This window comes from Lissotriton vulgaris, chromosome 4_1 (genome assembly GCF_964263255.1).
Source record: "Lissotriton vulgaris chromosome 4_1, aLisVul1.2, whole genome shotgun sequence".
NCBI lineage: Eukaryota > Metazoa > Chordata > Amphibia > Caudata > Salamandridae > Lissotriton > Lissotriton vulgaris.
The window spans coordinates 1,608,378,608-1,608,392,548 of NC_141691.1; the positions used below are offsets into that span (position 1 = coordinate 1,608,378,608).

General features: G+C 48.0%; 1 protein-coding gene across 4 annotated transcripts in view; it reads right to left on the bottom strand.

The window, feature by feature from the left end:
- EYA1 (EYA transcriptional coactivator and phosphatase 1) overlaps positions 1-2,310 on the bottom strand; it is a 349,305-nt gene extending 346,995 nt beyond the window's left edge. For 2 of the 4 annotated variants that reach the window (XM_086965867.1, XM_086965869.1), the window contains exon 1: positions 1,677-2,310. The gene's annotated coding sequence lies outside the window, so the exon portion shown is untranslated. The remainder of the gene's footprint in view (positions 1-1,676) is intronic. The other 2 variants (XM_086965875.1, XM_086965874.1) reach the window with 1 other exon arrangement.
- Between the last annotated feature and the right edge of the window lie 11,631 nt (positions 2,311-13,941).

The following is a 13,941-nucleotide window of genomic DNA, read 5'->3' on the forward strand; positions in this document are numbered from 1 at the left end:
TGTCCCGTTTCCCCAATTGCATCAAAAACAGTCACCAATTGCCTCCTAGCCTTTCAACTAGTTTCTTCCTCCCTGTATCTGTTGCACTCTCGCTGTTCTTGCCACACACCAGGTAAAGGGTTAAAGAACTGGCGAAATATTCAACACGGTGAGTGAGCTATGCTAGACGAGTGATAACTTTAACATGGCGCTATGTTACAGACCTAACTACGTCAAAGCGCGAAACAGGCGCAGCTGCAGCACCTTCGACTGACATACACGCTCCACGGGCGGTCTCGTGCAGCCTCGCAGACCACATCTGATTATCATGCTCTAACAGAGAGAAGGGGATTCTACTGCCTGCTTTAATGCTATATTTGCTGATGCGCAGGACTTAGAAATAATCGTGAGGGCAGTTCAGGTTTTGTGGAGGGGGACATGAAGCTCTTCCGAATCTTCAGACCCCTGAGACATCAGAGCAGGAGGCATAGACAGACAGCCAGACACAGGGCCACCACAGGGCTCCAGTGTGTGGAGGGGTCTGCCCCCCAGGGGTCACAGGAGGCATCTTTGTGGTTTCATTTGGTGAGCCAGAGCAGGAGAGAGATACTGCGCTCCCGGGTTTGTATGTGTCAGCTTTGTGTGTCTTAGGTGTAGTAGCCCTTTCTATGAGGTGCTTTGTGATACCTTTCACCGGGGCAAAAGAACAAGTGTCCAGCGCTCTGTCCATTAATACACCTCTAGGTGCTGGTCTGACAAATGCAAACATTATTGGATTATCGAAACTGAGGTTGAGTTTAGAGACCATACTCTCACTATCAGTATCAAAAGAAGAGCCATGCGAGGAATCAAAAACTCACGCGTTATCCCAGCTCTGCGCGTATCATGTCAGTCAAAGAAAACCACTGCTACCTACAAAGCACCGCACGCGCTCTGCAAGTGCAAATTTAGCACCCTGCACATGCAGCAGGTACCCTGTTCTGGGATAATGGTACGCGCTGCCCTGCAGCACAGTACGCATGCAGCAAATGGTGTGCCCTGCAGCACAATACAGATCTGCCCTGCAGCACAGTACGCATGCAGCAAATGGTGTGCCCTGCAGCACAATACACATCTGCCCTGCTGCACAGTACGCATGCAGCAAATGGTGTGCCCTGCAGCACAATACACATCTTCCCTACAGCACAGTATGCATGCACGTTGTGTGCCCTACAGCGCAATGCACATGCACACACATGCGATCTACCCAGCAGCACAGTATGCATGTACCAGGTGGTGTGACCGGCAGCAGGACAGTGCCCAGGCGAGCTTCCTTGCAGCACAGAAGAGATGCAGCACGTGGAGTGACCTGCAGCATAATACACACGGGTTCTACCCTGCAGCACAGCACGCATGTAGCACGTGGAGTGCCCTGCAGCGCGGTACACGTGCACCATGGGGTGCATGTGCCCTGCAGCACAAACCACACGCGCGATCTCCCCTGCAGCAGAGTACACATGCACCATGTGGTGTGTCATGCAGCATTGTTGATAAGCAGCCGTCATTGGGCCAGCATCAGAAAGCCTCAAAGTGAACGAAAAGCAGCCTCTTAGGAGCTGCAACCCCCCTTGAAAGGATCCGTGGCCCCCTAGCAGCGGCAGCCCTGCTGTCAGCCCTGTTGCCAGCCCTCTGTGCGCTGCAGCCAGGCGGGTACTCACAGTGATCGGGTTGCTGCCCCGCCGGATGGCCGGTATGGGTTTCCCTCTCAGGTTCGGCTTTAGCGGCGCCTCATTCTTCGCATTGTTTTATTCCCAGATAAAGTGCGCTCCCTATCAGCAGGGAAATGACAGGGTCCGCCTCCGCTGGAAGAGCATGGAGCGCTGCGTGTCCGTGACAGACGGAGGGTCCTCCGCGGCCCGGGGGCTCCTGCCCGGCCGAGGCAGCTCCCTCTCTGCGCGTGAGGCTCGCGCACTGCCGGCGCACAGCTGCTTCCCCCGGTAGAAGGTCACCGCGGCTCGCGCTGCACTCTGGAGAGAGACCGGACTGCTTCAGCTCGCGCCAGCCCCGCACTGCCGCGCGCGCTGCTCACGGCCCGGCTTCCAGCAGCCCTTGGCACCTCCAACAGGCCAGATAAGCATCTGCCACCTGGACAACACAGCTGAAGAAGCGCCTGCACTCCGAGGTGTTTGCTGAGTCTTGCAGCCCCAGGCTCATTGGGGGTGTTCTCGCTGCAAACCGCAGCCTTGCTGTATGCTTTACCTTATTGGTCTAACAGTCACGCGCCAGAACGCTGCAGTCCGTCCGCCTCGAGGATGCAGAGCGACGGTTTATGTAGATGAGGAGGGCTGGAGCTGTCCTCGAGGACAGGCAGCCACGCGCCGCTGAGGCAACAAGTAAGCACGGCACCCTGATGCCTCACATCCACTCACAGCACGCTGTCAGCGTAGCACCCTGGCTGCCCCGTACCTGACTACCCACAGCACATAGCATGGCACAGTGACTGCCCCCGCACCTGCGCCTACAACACTCCGTCAGCCACAGCACCCTGCAAGCAGAGCACCCAGTCAGCATAGCGCTAATGATTCCCCACGCTTGAAGCCACAACACCCCGCCAGTCAGCAGAGCACCATGGCTGCCCCGTACTCCTCACCCACAGACAGTACCTAGTGAGCAGAGCACAATGACTGCCTCGCACCTGCACCAAAAAAAACACCTTTAGCAACAGCACCCTGCAAGCAGAGTACCCAATCAGCAAAGCACAACGACTGACCTGCACCTGCGTCCACAACATCCCGTCAGCCACAGCGCCCTGTCAGTGCCCCGATTGTCAGCTTCCAAGCAAGCAGCCAGTCTTAGAGCAGTCACCCACAGAACCTGACAGCATAGCATAATGGCTGCCCCTCACCCACATCTGCCTCCATAAAACCCTGTCAGCCACAGTCAGCACCTGCTAGTACCAGCACTCTGTCACCAACAGCACCCTGTCAGCATAGCACCATGGCTGCCCAGCACCTGCACACACAGCACTTGTCAGTAACAGCTCACTGTCAGCTTCCAATCATTTTGTCAACCTGACAGATTCCAAACAAATTGTCATCCCTGCATCTTTCACTCCCACACCCTGGCAGCCTCCAAGCACCCTTTCAGCCACAGCACCGCGCCAGTCTCTAATCACGTCAGCCTCCATGTATAGTTTGGCCACAGCACCATTGTCAACCTCTATGCACCCTATCAGCTACCAACCGCGCCTCAGTTCCCCCTTCCCACCTCGCTCATCACCAGGCGATCATAAGCACTCATTGGTCCCCTGTCAGCCTCAGACAGCCTGCTATGCCCAGGCAACCCTGCCAGCCACAGCACCCTGTTAACCCCGGCCCTGCCAGTTCCCACACCCTGTCACCCTATTATCACGTGAACAGCAATTCCTGTCAGCCACAGTGCACCCTGGGCCTCCACGCATCCAATGAGGATCAAGCACCATGTCAGGGTAACAACCATAGCCCTGTTCGTGCCAGGCCTCAGCTTTGGGGACACGTGAGCAGCCTCGCCCTCTAAGCTCTTGCGCATCTTATCAGCCACACCTTGTCAACACAGAACATTATGTTGGACCAAAAAATCCCTGTTAGATGCGTACTCCCCACACCCTGTCAGTTCCGCCACCAAGTGACCCCCGCTCCCTGCCAGAAGTACCTTGTCAGCCCCACAACTACGCATGTCCAAGTGTCATGGCAACCCACAGTTATCTTTTTAGGCAAATCAACATTGCCTTTGGAAGGGCCCTCGTAGGACCCACAGACTATGTCAGCGCACACTGTCCATTTTTAAGGCTTATGTCAACCTTCAAGTACCTTGTTAGGCAAACGAGTGGACCCGTCACCCCCAACATCTGGTCTACATTAAGTAAAAAAAAAAATCCTGTCATTCCCAAACATCTCAGCAACAGTACCAGACTATCAACCTCACCCAACATGCCAAACCCAAACCGGAGCCTTAGCACCCAGTGCCCTGCCAGCATCACCACCCGTGGGGCCCGAACTTCCTGTGTGCCAGAAGCACACTTTTAGCAATAAGCATCAAATCAGCCGCTGGTGTCCTCGGTAACAGCCCCTGTGTAAATTGTAAATTGTAAATTGTGCACTCTGTTGACGCCAGCAAGCGCCCAGCCGACACCAAATAGCTATTAATACGTTTTTTATTCCATGTGCATTCTAATCAGGACACGCAGGAGCAGGGAAACTATAAATCAATTAACTAAACTTGTTTTAGCGCCCGACGAATTGAGCTTCATCATTCAGTGGACTCCTCCCGCTGCGCATGCGCATTCTACCTGCCTTTTACGGGCGCCACCCTTCGAAGCTACCAATGCCCTGGTAGACATAAATGACCTTAACCTTGGAAGGACCGAGGTCTGCGACTGAATATTTCATAATTATTTTTCAAATCAAGATACAAGCACAAATTACATTGGGACATTTATTAATGGTTTTCACTATATGCAGTTGTAGCATAGGGAAATTTGGACATCGGACCATATAAGCACAGAGGGAAAACTCGGTATTCTTCCTAAATATGAAGCTCTCCTGTTAATGTTCCTTGCTGACCCGAGCCACTGGGATATACAACTCTAATTCCTGGAATTGTACTTCACAATTCATCGAGTCCAGATGTATCACTCCCATTGGTTTAAATTAACTGATCAAAGACGGCATCTCCCAGAATGCACTGATGTGTTAAACAGAAACTGAGGACTGGAAACCAAGTGGTGCGGATCCAATACATAGAGTCCTCTGGCAATACCAGACCTGCACACAGCCGGCGCCAATACACTCTAACTAACCAAATCCGGGTGTGACTGGAACTTCCGCCATTTCAGGTGGGTAGATGTCCAAAAATGAAAATGCTGTTAGAAAGCGCGTCCTTCAATAAGCAGCAACATATCTGCGTGTGAAAGAAGCCTTCTAGAAGGCCGAAGACCTTGCACCGATTCACTCACAGGCGAACTTAATATTTTCATTAGAAAAAAGCTTTGTTTCGGGTGCTAACAAAAAAAATGCAGATAAACAGAAATATATATTATATTTGTGGTTGTTTGTCCTTTTGGTTCACATAATTTCTTTTTACAAGTTGGTGCATTTCGGTTTGCTTTTACGTGTGTTATCACTGAATGTGTATAAATAATAACAAAACTGTGTTTTAAAAAACTGAAGCAACAGAAAAACTTTGTTGTGCTTGTCAGTGAACAGTTACTTAAAAAAACCCTAATAACTTCAACACAATGCAATGTACAATTTAAAATCGGAAAACTCCAGTTTCCTTCAGGATTTGTAGTGCGTTGCTTTCATATCTTAACGACATTATTTACATAAAACCGAGACTATATCTCTGAGATGGCCTGCGTGTAGTAAATTCAATGGCATGAGTTTGTTATATTTTTAAACACTTTGTATAACCGCATTGGTGTATTTGATCATATAATGTTACCTCATGTTACTTAATTTTATATTTGTGTATTGAGTGTTCACAAATTTCTTGGCCTCAAGACTCCTTGGGCATGCTTTTGCTTGAAAAAAAAATATTTTTCGTTCTAAAAACAAATGCTGGTATTTAGATCACTGATAACAATCGAAAACACATTATTAAAGTGTAGGAGAATTCGACTCAGAATACTGTTCATGTCACCAAATGTTCAATCACTGAAGGGGAAGGAAAGAGAAGAAATACTGCCGTTGGCATATGGAGCCTGCCATGTAGTGTTTACTGGCTACTCTAGGGTAGGGAGGGGCAAGTGGGCCCGAGGCTGCTGCCAGTGCTGTAAAAGAGCGAGCAGCTGGGTGGGTACTGGGTGTTTTCTCACTGCAGCAGAAGGGAGGACGAATAAGACACCAGTCACAAGCAACCGACCACAAACAACAACATGTCTATATTATTGTTTAGCAGACGCACTAGTAACTAGCAATGGTAAAGCCAGACAGTCTGGCATTGGTGCAGTCTCTCAAAGTGCAGTTAGCCAATGCCTAAAGTGTGCTGACCCTTTGACCCGTACTGTAGCGTGAGGAAAGCAAATATGGCTTACACAACAGCAGACCAATGAATGAAGAGGGATGGCTGAACAAGCTTCTGTAAGTAAAAAGTATATATAGTTTTAGTTAAATTGAAAAAGGGCGGCTAACGACATACCTAAAAAGAAGGCAAAGTCTCCTACAAACAACTGCAAATCCTGTGTCATTTTTCACAACCCCCTCCCGGTCAAAGATTTTTAATAAACGAAAATTCCGAATATTATACAGGCAGGGTTTGCAACAGACAGTATACACTTAAGGACACATGTTCAGTCAGACCACCATAGAGCTGGTCAAACAAGCCAGCGCCTAGGCCCGCTCCTAACGGGGTCTAAACGCGGTCTCGTTGCGTGAGTGGCCCGTGCACCACAGGGGGTGATAATTAAATAAACAAAAACAGGAACCATATTTCCAGGCCAAACACAGCCAAGATACTAGTAACGTTACCTCGCGCAAACCCTGTTTCCCAAACCAATAAACAAATCGACGAAGTGTAGTGAAAACATGAAGGTCACGTGAAATGTAGTTTTTAGCCACTAAGAGGCCTGGAATGCCACTCCCCCCACTACACCAAACTCGAGGGCCAACCTGATTTGGCAAACTGTCCAGCCTATGTTACAGCTTGTGTTGGTGAAAGTCTATTTATTTACACGACACATTCAAATGTTAACGTGCTGCCCAACTCGGTTTCCCAAAGTCTCGCACAATATTTTCAAGCCCCACGAGGCGGCTTTGCTTCCAATTTAGCATTATTCTTTTAGTCAGCAATATCAACTAAAAGGATTGCGCATCCCTCGTTTCAAACGGCGCCCTGGCTATTTTTAGAGACAGTTCCCATTAAATTTGCGCAGTTACTCTGAAATACGCCTCTAAAAATAATCAGGTATTTTAGCAGTCACGCGCAGTGGCACAATGAACAGAGCGTCCATGCAATCCATCATCCACTGGGGACTTGGAGAAATAAAGTTGGAGGCGGCAAAGAGCATGTTTGCTGACTCTGCACGCACATATCCTGACCATGCACGCATCTCGCTTTGCTGTGCATTTGTTTGTTTTCTTTTACGTGGGTAAACAGCTCAGGAGAACATATTTCTAAGCAACAGTCCCGCTGTGCTAGAAACAAGGGAGCAGTTTGAGATTTCCAATCGCATCGAAATGTGAAATATTAATGAAAAGCACACACCTCACGGTCAGCAAAGACAACTGGCCGGACACCCGGATAAAATCAAACCAGATCGAATTGACTGTAATTATTTCATTTTCGTGATCAGAAAATACGAGAAAGGAGTAGAGTTTGCAGCACGTCCTCATATGTGAAGAGATTGCTGAAGGGAAACGTGTAACCTTGCTGTCGGATCTCCTGTAGCTGCTGCTGGATCCGCGCGGGATCCTCTTGTGCAGATAGCATCTTCCAGAGTCACCGAGCAGGTTTTATTTTACACCGACAAGCGGTTGCCTAGCAACAGATCCCAGCCACCAGGGTGTTGGACAGACTGCCTCCCGATGCCACGGCTGCGTTACAGCAAAAACGCAAGCTGCAGTAATTACAAACAGAAGGAAATGTCACCACTCCAGGCTGCAGAGGCACTGTTCTATCAGGGAGAGGAGGGTGCGCAAATTCAACAACAAAGCACCACAGAAGCCAACAGCAAAGACAGGGCGCGTGTGTCAGGGAAGAAACTGTACTTTGCATACGCGTAAACCTGATGCTTTTACGAAGTGCTTGAAATGGAAAAATAGAAGTGCAGGTACTCGGTACCAGAATACCTGCTGGTTTCTGAGAAGTGCCGATACTCTCCAATTAAAAGTATTAAGTCACCCCTGAGAAGTGCCGATACTCTCCCTCTCAAAATAAAAAAAGTACCAGACAGTACCGGCCCATTTAAAACATATACGGGAATGTATGGCCACAGATAACGGTAACTTTATTACTCCATAACACCCCTGAAAATACAGGCTGTTACACATTTTTATTTTTTTATTTTGCAGTATTGCATAGCTAGAACTTTGCCCAAGGCTATTAGAGCGCTTTGCATGAACACCAGATTTCAGTGCACAAGGTTAGGCTATTTTTTCTAGGCACAGGGAGGTTAAATGATTTGCCCAGAATCACAGGGTGCTGAGCTGACTCCGGGACTCGAACCTGGTTCCCCAGTCTCGAATCGGCAGCTCTAGCCCTCGGCCTATGATTGCAATGACGTCAGTGTTACGTCATAGCTGGTGCTGACAGTCGCGCAATTCTGACTGCAGATCCGTAAATGTTGAATAAATAAGACTGCGTTATCTGTCTTAAATCGGTGCAGGGGAGTCTTCCGCCCTCCCCTCAGAGCTGCACTTCACGTCATGAGCCACGGCCTGTACAAGGCCTCGTCCCCTCTTCCATCACAAGGCAGAGCTGCTGTCTGACTGGGGAGCGGCCGGTGGCACACGAACCCCGGTCAGGAGTCTGTTCAATGACCGCCCCCCCCCCCCCCTCCCTTTTCACCCACGCACTCAAGCTCTGGATCGGCTGGTTCTCCTCAGTCAGAGAGGTTTGAGAGCAGGAAGTGAAGACACGCCGGCACCCACAGGGACACGGGCTGTGCATTCATCCTCTGCCTGCAAGTGTGCATGTATTTGTATGAGGGCAAATGCTGCATGGGGGAAGCCGGAATAGTCACGGCCTTGGCACCCTCCCTAACGAGCGGCCTGTGAAAATATAGGCTGAGAGGAGCTTCGAGGATGGAGACAGATTACAAACATTGATCACACGTGCATGTGCACTTACTCATTTGCACCGTGCTCGCTACAAGATAACCTGGATAGCGTAAAGTAAACACATTCATGCGAAAACAAGCTTTTGACCCCTTTTGTTTCCCTTTGCATTGGCGATGCAATCGTGCCTCATGCTTTAGAGAACTTGTGCTAACAGTGGAGAAGTAAAACCGGACAGTAACATTTTCAGCACTTGCAAGGGGATGGCTAGTGCTTTTTGGTGGGTAATTTGTGAATTGTATTATGAATGAAACAGACACATATTTGCAAAATGTTTGTAAAAACCTAAACACACATTCTGCTGCATTTTCTTGTCTTCGCAAGTAAACAGATTTAATAGCAAGTCAATTGAGAGCATAACTTCTCTGTTCAAAAGTTTTATAAAATATCACAAGTCAAGTCAAGTCAGGGACATTTGTATAGCGCACACATCACATCCTAGGAGTCTCATTGCGCTTGCAGCAGTCTCTGACAGAGGGAAATAGAGCAGTTAGTTTGCAAAAAGCCAGGTCTTTAACCTCTTACGGAAACAGCCATGTTCAGGGGTGCTACGGAGATGAAAGGGAATTTTGTTCCATGAAGCAGGAGCCAGAAACGAAAACGCACGACCACAATTTCTGGAGGTTCGTATTCTTAAAGGCGTCAGCAGGAGTTCGTTTCTGGATCTGAGTTTTCTTTGGGGCCGATACCATCTTAGTTTTTTGGACCAATACTTGGGGCCTTTTTCATACATCTGTCTATGGGTCAGGCACAGCGTTTTGAAGAGGATATGCTTTTTTACCGGCAGCCAATGAAGGCTTTTTAAACAGGCAGCAGATGGAGTTCTTCGAGGGAGGTTAACAACCAACCGAGCTGCGGTGTTCTGAAGAACCTGAAGCCTGCTCAGCTGATGTTCATTTATGGCAGCTAAGAGTGCAATTCCATAGTCCATTCTAATTATTATTAGACCCTGTACTAAGGGTTTTCGGGCTGAATGGGGATCCACTTAAAAATTTTCCTCAGATGACGCATTAGTCCGAAACATGTACCAATGATGTTGTTAATTTGGTTATTCATGGACAGTTTATTATCCATCTGGAAACCCAGATTGCGGACTGATTCCTTTGGTACTGGGCAGCTGCCCAAATTAGTTGGCCACCAGTCATTTGTCCAGTGCGCTTCCGCTTTGCGGAAGAGCATAATTTTTGATTTACTGCCATTTACTTGGAGGTGATCGTGGTCATTCATTCCTCAACCTGTATCAGGCAGTTTTTGAAACGTTGTTTGGTTTCGTTAGGATCGGGATCTAGAGTAACTAAGATCTGAGTATCATCGGCGTAAGACAGAACATCAAAACCATGGGCTCTGATCACTTTAGCCAAAGGAGCCATATAGACATTGAAGAGTCTCAGGCTCAAAATAGAGCCCTGAGGAATGCCCAGTTTAACAGGTCTTTCACCTGCTCTGATTTTATCGATTTGGACCATTGTTGTACGATTGGATAGGTAACTGGAAAACCATTTTAGGGCGTTTCCTCTGACACCAATCTCCCACAGCCATTGAATTAGAATGCAGTGGGAGATGGTGTCAAAGGCCGCAGACAGATCAAGCAGGACGAGGATAGTTGACTGGTGCTTATCCAGCGCCAGTCTGATATTATCGACAACCTCGACCAATGCAGTTTCTGTTCTGTGTTGTGCCCTACAACCGGTGTATTGTAAGTGGTTCATCAAACCATGTGCACTACCAATTGTGAAGTAAGTATTGTTACTGTATGTCTTTAATGTGTTATTGACCACAAGGCCAAGTAACATGTAACTACAGCAAACGAGATCTGCAAGCAAACATTTGCCCATTAAGCAGTGGATAAAATGCATCTGTTAAAAATAATTTCAATACTCCAAGTAGAAAAGTAGCAAATTTTAATTTAAATAGTCAAAACTGCACGAAGGTTTAATGCCCCGTTCTGAATGTAGAAATCACGGTGGCCCTAGCCCACAAATCGAAAATCTTAAAAAGAGTTTTGTGTGGTTTTTAGGTCGCGACTAAGGGCTGCTCGCTTTGCAAGGCATGCTGCAGTAAGGTATGCACTGGAATCCCCTCCCACTCTCCGCCCATATTTGTCATTTGCTTGTGTCATTGTCCTGCTTTGGTTGGGAACACCCTGTGTTGTAAAATACCCCTCACACACCAAAAGGACCCTTGGTGTCATGCTTCATCATTGGGGTCTTCGCATCCTTCTACGGGATGCGGCGTGCTTCGACCAGTGACTACGCGGGAGCACTTTATAGACTATGTGTGGTATGTGGAAAGGTATTTATGTGCGTGAGTGGTGAGGTTATACGGCAAGTGATGTTTAAAAAGAGCCTGGCTTGTGGGGTAAAAAACTATTTTAATCTGCCCCCAGGCTGGCGCTATTAAAAACGCAAATCCTCAACTTACTCACATATCTCTAGTTAAAAAACTGCTGCTTGACTGCCCCATAAGCGGCTCCACTCTCAGCGGAGCCGCGTATGGGCAGTCAGGCAGCAGTGTCTCCTAGACTTTCCTAGCGAATCTGCACATGTACCCCAACGTTCCTGAGGCTCATGAGGCATTGGATTTGACCCATAACAGTCGACATTCTGCGACTATTGAATCATCTTGTAGGTACATATCACGACCTGCACTAGATTTCACTTTTGTAAATAACTACATGTTTCAACTAGAGATACGTGAGTAAGGTGGGGATTTGTGTACCCTGTCCTGAAGAAGGAGCTTAGTCTCCGAAACATGTTGACACACACACAGGGGAGGTAGTGCACATAGTCTTGCATAATACACCTCCATTTTCTGCACGTTTTTAATAGCGCCTGCCCAGGGGCAGATTAAAATTGTTTTTTACCCCACAAGCCAGGCTCTTTTTAAACATCACTCGCCGTATAACCTCACCACTCACACACATAAATACCTTCACACACACCACACATAGTCTATAAAGTGCTCCCGCGTAGTCACTGGTCGAAGCACGCCACATCCCGTAGAGGGGTGCGAAGACCCCAATGATGAAGCATGACACCAAGGGTCCTTTTGGTGTGTGAGGGGTATTTTACAACACAGGGTGTTCCCAACCAAAGTAGGGAAACACTTCCTTAGTGGATTCCTTTTGTTTATTTACTACTGACTAGAGGGAACAAATCAATCTATATACTCTCTCTCCCCTCCTTGTTAATTTTGTTGTGTCATTGTCCTTCATAAATGCTTGCTTCTGATTCGTAGGTAGGCTTGTTAGTCCCTCCTTGGTGCCGCCTTGTCTGCATTTGTTACCGCCGATAACGACTGGCCCTTGTACTTCGGTTGTTACACGGAATACCTTATTTAGGAGTGTGAGCACTATTTTTATTTAATGAATAATGTGGGACAATGGCAGCGCTTGCATTTGCAATGCACCCACACAGCACTCGTGGGACAATGGCGGACACTACTTGTATACGTAGTGCACAATGCACACTTTCACTTTAATAGTGGCTCCCCTCCCCACACACAGCACTCACGGGACAATGGCAGATGCTACTTGTAAACGGAGGGCGCAATCGGCGCTTTCACTTTAATTAGGCATGGGTCGCTGAAGCAGCCTGGTGATGGCTGGGCAGAAAGTAAAAGTTTGACATGTGGGTAGGCACAGCGAGTCTTTCGCAGCTTCTACCTAAACAAGTTTTATACCATCAACAGTCTAAACATGGCGGCTTCGGAGTGTATGTAAAAAAAAGGGAGTAACCCCACTAACCAAGAGACAGGGTACAGAAAGTATAATTAAGAAAAAAACTCTCTTGGAGCTAATATACTATTTAACACATATCAATCATTCCCAGTCAAATCTTTAGAAACAACTGTATCTTAATCGATCTCGGACACACCCAAACTGTGGGCCCCTACAAACAACTACAAGCACACTGTTGAACTACTCAATACGTTTGTAAAAATACAAGTTTATTAAAAAATATTTTTTTAAAAACATATAGAAATACGTTGATGTGATTGAAGATCACAATGAACAAATATAAATTACAGTGCACAAGAGACAGTCAAGTATGTGAAAGAACATTCAAATCATCATATGGTGGTTATTTCATAAGTATCAATCAGTGTTAAGACAAATCCTACAATGAAATTCAAAGTAGGATATTGAAAGTTCTGTGAATATAACCTAAAATCCAAACAAGGGCGTCAACGCGTTTTGGTGGCAATAGATTATACAGAGACTACCTTCAACAGGACTAGAATGATCAATCAAGCAATCAATCAATCAATCAGTCATTTGTTAGGCGCACTACATATCCGCGAGGGTCTCAAGGTGCTGGGGGGAGGGGGTGGGGGCCACTACTGTTCAAACAGCCAGGTCTTTAGTGTCCTCCTGAAGGTCAGCAGGTCTTGGGTCTGTCGTAGGCTCAGTGGGAGGATGTTCCATGTCTTGGCGGTGAGGAGGGAGAAGGATCTCCTGCCGGTGGTTGTTCTTCGGATGCGCGGGGCGGTGGTGAGTGAGAGGTCGGAGGAGCGTAGCTGACGGTTCGGGGTGTAGAAGGAAAGCCGTCTGTTGAGGTAGGCTGGGCCGGTCTTGAGGAGTACCTTGTGTGCGTGGATGGGGAGCTTGAAGGATATCCTCTTGTTGACGGGGAGCCAGTGCAGGCTTCTCAGGTGGGGGGTGATGTGGTACATCGAGGATCAGTCATGCCGAGGCATTTTGGATGCGTTGTAGTAGATTGCTAAGCTTGGTTGAGTCTCCCGCGTAGAGGGCATTTCCTTAGTCGAGTCTGCTGCTGACGAGGGCCTGGGTGACTGTCTTTCTTGTATCTGTCGGGATCCATCTGTAGATATTGCGGAGCATGGGGAGGGTGTTGAAGCAGGAGGAGGAGATGGCGTTGACTTGCTTGGTCATTGAGAGCGCTGAGTCGAGGATGATTCCCAGGTTGCGTGTGTGGTCGGTGGGGGTCGGGGCTGCCCCCAGTGCCGTTGGCTACTAGGAGTCATCCCAGGCTGACGGGTTGGAGCTGAGGATGAGGACCTCCGTCTTGTCCGAGTTCAGCTGCAGATGGCTGATCTTCATCCAGTCGGTGACGGCGTTCATTCCTTCATGGAGGTTGGCTTTGGCGGTGATGGGGTCTTGGTGAGGGAGAGGATCAGTTGAATGTCCTCGGCGAGGTGATTATGTTGA